At 54.0% G+C, this 5,000-nt stretch overlaps 1 non-coding gene across 1 annotated transcript in view; it reads left to right on the top strand.

Annotated features, from left to right (window-relative positions):
* The first annotated feature begins 4,143 nt into the window (after positions 1-4,143).
* LOC124733678 overlaps positions 4,144-5,000 on the top strand; it is a 1,909-nt gene continuing 1,052 nt past the window's right edge. Inside the window, exon 1 of the ribosomal RNA XR_007009071.1 lies at positions 4,144-5,000. This exon is cut by the window's right edge and continues 1,052 nt beyond it. This is a non-coding gene — a ribosomal RNA (small subunit ribosomal RNA).

Below are 5,000 nucleotides of genomic sequence, written 5' to 3'. Positions count from 1 at the left end.
TCAGCCAGACACTCTGATCACGCACCACTCTCTGCTTCTAACAGGCGCACATACAATATGTAAGCACCAGCATGGAACAACATCCAGTGCATCCTCTCCGCCACATTACACAATCCACACTATCACAACCAGACCAGGAGGTCCATGCGGAAAATAGAATATCCCACCCTTTCGACATCCACCATTGCGCAGATAAGGCACCAACACCCACACATGTCCTATACAACGGTGCACCCAACATCACAATAGTACCTCCTGTCACAGCGCACAAACAATGACATGAGTCAAAGACACAGGTCTGACACAAGCATAGAATTGGAGCGCCGCCTCTAATAAGCCAAAGGTGCATCCTGACGTGACAAATCTCATCATGTCACAAGCATTCACTTACTATAATCACTATCAACGAACCTGCCGCCCCGCCCCCCCCCCCCCCCCACACCTTTCCTTACAACAACGTGTAACCTAACCTAACCCATGTTGTACCTTAACCTAACCCATGTTGTACCTTAACCTAACCCATGTTGTGCCTTAACCTAACCCATGTTGTGCCTTAACCTAACCCATGTTGTCCCCTAACCTAACCCAAGTTGTCCCCTAACCTAACCCATGTTGTCCCTTAACCTAACCCATGTTGTGCCTTAACCTAACCCATGTTGTGCCTTAACCTAACCCATGTTGTCCCCTAACCTAACCCATGTTGTCCCCTAACCTAACCCATGTTGTGCCTTAACCTAACCCATGTTGTCCCCTAACCTAACCCATGTTGTGCCTTAACCTAACCCATGTTGTCCCCTAACCTAACCCATGTTGTCCCCTAACCTAACCCATGTTGTCCCCTAACCTAACCCATGTTGTGCCTTAACCTAACCCATGTTGTGCCTTAACCTAACCCATGTTGTCCCCTAACCTAACCCAAGTTGTCCCCTAACCTAACCCATGTTGTCCCCTAACCTAACCCATGTTGTGCCTTAACCTAACCCATGTTGTGCCTTAACCTAACCCATGTTGTGCCTTAACCTAACCCATGTTGTCCCCTAACCTAACCCATGTTGTCCCCTAACCTAACCCATGTTGTGCCTTAACCTAACCCATGTTGTCCCCTAACCTAACCCATGTTGTGCCTTAACCTAACCCATGTTGTCCCCTAACCTAACCCATGTTGTCCCCTAACCTAACCCATGTTGTCCCCTAACCTAACCCATGTTGTGCCTTAACCTAACCCATGTTGTGCCTTAACCTAACCCATGTTGTCCCCTAACCTAACCCATGTTGTCCCCTAACCTAACCCATGTTGTCCCCTAACCTAACCCATGTTGTCCCCTAACCTAACCCATGTTGTCCCCTAACCTAACCCATGTTGTCCCCTAACCTAACCCATGTTGTCCCCTAACCTAACCCATGTTGTCCCCTAACCTAACCCATGTTGTCCCCTAACCTAACCCATGTTGTCCCCTAACCTAACCCATGTTGTGCCCTAACCTAACCCATGTTGTGCCCTAACCTAACCCATGTTGTGCCCTAACCTAACCCATGTTGTGCCTTAACCTAACCCATGTTGTCCCCTAACCTAACCCATGTTGTCCCCTAACCTAACCCATGTTGTCCCCTAACCTAACCCATGTTGTCCCCTAACCTAACCCATGTTGTCCCCTAACCTAACCCATGTTGTGCCTTAACCTAACCCATGTTGTCCCCTAACCTAACCCATGTTGTCCCCTAACCTAACCCATGTTGTCCCCTAACCTAACCCATGTTGTCCCCTAACCTAACCCATGTTGTCCCCTAACCTAACCCATGTTGTCCCCTAACCTAACCCATGTTGTCCCCTAACCTAACCCATGTTGTCCCCTAACCTAACCCATGTTGTGCCCTAACCTAACCCATGTTGTCCCCTAACCTAACCCATGTTGTGCCTTAACCTAACCCATGTTGTGCCTTAACCTAACCCATGTTGTCCCCTAACCTAACCCATGTTGTCCCCTAACCTAACCCATGTTGTGCCTTAACCTAACCCATGTTGTGCCGTAACCTAACCCATGTTGTGCCTTAACCTAACCCATGTTGTGCCTTAACCTAACCCATGTTGTGCCTTAACCTAACCCATGTTGTGCCTTAACCTAACCCATGTTGTGCCTTAACCTAACCCACGTTGTCCCCTAACGTAACCCACGTTGTCCCCTAACGTAACCCACGTTGTCCCCTAACGTAACCCACGTTGTCCCCTAACGTAACCCACGTTGTCCCCTAACGTAACCCACGTTGTCCCCTAACGTAACCCACGTTGTCCCCTAACGTAACCCACGTTGTCGCCTATCGTAACCCACGTTGTCGCCTAAACCTGCTCTGTAATTGTTATACGACTCGTTCAATTAGTGTAGTGTTGCCCACCCGCAACCCTCGCAATATAGTTCGCTACTCGCACTGCCCGCTCCCCTGTGTATCGCTTCATGTTAAACACCTTGCAAGTCTTGCTGACTTTCCACATGCTCCTGCTGTACACTGTAATGTGGATGGCAGCAGGGCGTACATGCCGCCCCCCCCCCCCCCCCACCTCTCCCCACGTCCCCACCTTGCCCCCTGCCTTCGCAAGGTGGTTGGTGACAAGTTTGCATGTTCAATGCCCTTCGCATGCGACGTACGCAGGCTACGTTGTGGTGCGGCCTGTGTCAACTGTCCGCTGATGTCGTACGCGTGAACCACAATCTGTACTGCACATTCGTCCTTATGTACTGAATGATACATCGTGGCACATGTGTGACCGTACAACGACTGCGCCCAAAAACGGCGGACCATACAGTGCAAATATTGTGCACGCAGCTACGTGTCGTCTCCCTATGAGAGCTGGATTGCAGTGTGGTACGCCATAGAGACGTGTGGGAGGAACGGACGCCGTGGATGGCGATCAGCATGAGCTGTCTGTTGATGTATTCGGACCTAGTCGTCTCTCCTCACACACCGTGATGGCATGGTGCAGCGCGTTCCATATCTGCGACATGCTACAGAAGCCGGTTGACAGTCGTTCGAGCAATGGACATCGCATACGTACGGGGGCCACCTTCCACGTATTGTCTAGGCGTGCACATTTTGTTGCGTGTATGTGGGCAGACGTAGTGTGGCGTGACACCTGACACAGGCATGCAATAATGGTTGAAGTTGCAAATGGCGATGGACGCCTACGTTTTCTGGTGAAGTTACGCAAATGAAGAAATGGTAACCCGTTGTGGTGCGGTTGTTCTCGCTAGGGGTGAATCGGTGATGGCGACGATAGGTTGAGGTACTAACCGGTTGTTCCAGCGATACCCACCATGCCGACGAAACTGAACGGCATCTGGGTGTGAAGCGATACGCGGCGGTGGCTGGGTGGGACCGTCCCCGGCCGGTGAGGGGGCGCCTCCCGGCGTGCTGGCCGCGCGGTGCGTGGGCGCACGCGCTACAGCCGGCTGGTGGGGGCGGCCAGTGGCAGGCGCGCCGGCCGACGGACGCGGCAGGCGTCGCAGCTGCGCGCCGGCGCACCCTGCGCGCGGCGCCGTGCGGCCAAAGTAGGTCCTCGCGGGCCCGGTGCGAAGCGCGGTGGACATCTGCAGTGTGCTGGTCCGATTGAGGACTGTGTGCGTTGAGGATGCGCCGCCGCCCGGCGCTCGGCGCCGCGACGCCGTCTGCTGCTCGGTCGCCCCAGCGGTTCTCGCTGGTGGTTTGTATCGCAGCTGTGCGGATGTGTTGGCGTGTGCGCTGTGCTGGGAGAGTTCGCTTCGGCACCCAAGTGGGGCTTTTGTCCTTCTGTGGCGCTGGCGTTGGAGCTGCCGGTCACCGTAGGTGGCGCGTGTTGTCTCCCGCCGGCAATGCCACGACAGCACGCTCCCGGGCCTCTGTCGGCAGCGGCAAGCTCAGTTGGGAGCACGGGTGGTCGCACCGAAAGCGTCTACTCGCCTAACTCCGGGCGATTGCGCCTCTCTCGAACCCGACCAAGTACTTGGGACGGCGCTGCGCGCCGCCGGGACCTGAGAGGGTTTCGAGGTGTATTGTGCAGGGGAGCTCAGCCTCCTCCTGTTTGCAGAATGATTGAGCGGACGCTTGCGTGTTCGCGCGGGCCCCCGGGACACACTCCCGGGCGGCCGGCTGCTCAGCTCTAGTTGACGCAGCTCCCTGGTTGATCCTGCCAGTAGTCATATGCTTGTCTCAAAGATTAAGCCATGCATGTCTCAGTACAAGCCGCATTAAGGTGAAACCGCGAATGGCTCATTAAATCAGTTATGGTTCCTTAGATCGTACCCACGTTACTTGGATAACTGTGGTAATTCTAGAGCTAATACATGCAAACAGAGTCCCGACCAGAGATGGAAGGGACGCTTTTATTAGATCAAAACCAATCGGTCGGCTCGTCCGGTCCGTTTGCCTTGGTGACTCTGAATAACTTTGGGCTGATCGCACGGTCCTCGTACCGGCGACGCATCTTTCAAATGTCTGCCTTATCAACTGTCGATGGTAGGTTCTGCGCCTACCATGGTTGTAACGGGTAACGGGGAATCAGGGTTCGATTCCGGAGAGGGAGCCTGAGAAACGGCTACCACATCCAAGGAAGGCAGCAGGCGCGCAAATTACCCACTCCCGGCACGGGGAGGTAGTGACGAAAAATAACGATACGGGACTCATCCGAGGCCCCGTAATCGGAATGAGTACACTTTAAATCCTTTAACGAGTATCTATTGGAGGGCAAGTCTGGTGCCAGCAGCCGCGGTAATTCCAGCTCCAATAGCGTATATTAAAGTTGTTGCGGTTAAAAAGCTCGTAGTTGGATTTGTGTCCCACGCTGTTGGTTCACCGCCCGTCGGTGTTTAACTGGCATGTATCGTGGGACGTCCTGCCGGTGGGGCGAGCCGAAGGCGTGCGACCGCCCCGTGCGTGCTCGTGCGTCCCGAGGCGGACCCCGTTGAAATCCTACCAGGGTGCTCTTTATTGAGTGTCTCGGTGGGCCGGCACGTTTACTTTGAACAAATTAG

Source organism: Schistocerca piceifrons, unplaced genomic scaffold, assembly GCF_021461385.2.
Source record: "Schistocerca piceifrons isolate TAMUIC-IGC-003096 unplaced genomic scaffold, iqSchPice1.1 HiC_scaffold_1405, whole genome shotgun sequence".
Classification (NCBI taxonomy): domain Eukaryota; kingdom Metazoa; phylum Arthropoda; class Insecta; order Orthoptera; family Acrididae; genus Schistocerca; species Schistocerca piceifrons.
The sequence above is the reverse complement of the archived record's forward strand: the minus strand, read 5'-3'. Positions and strand labels throughout refer to the sequence as shown.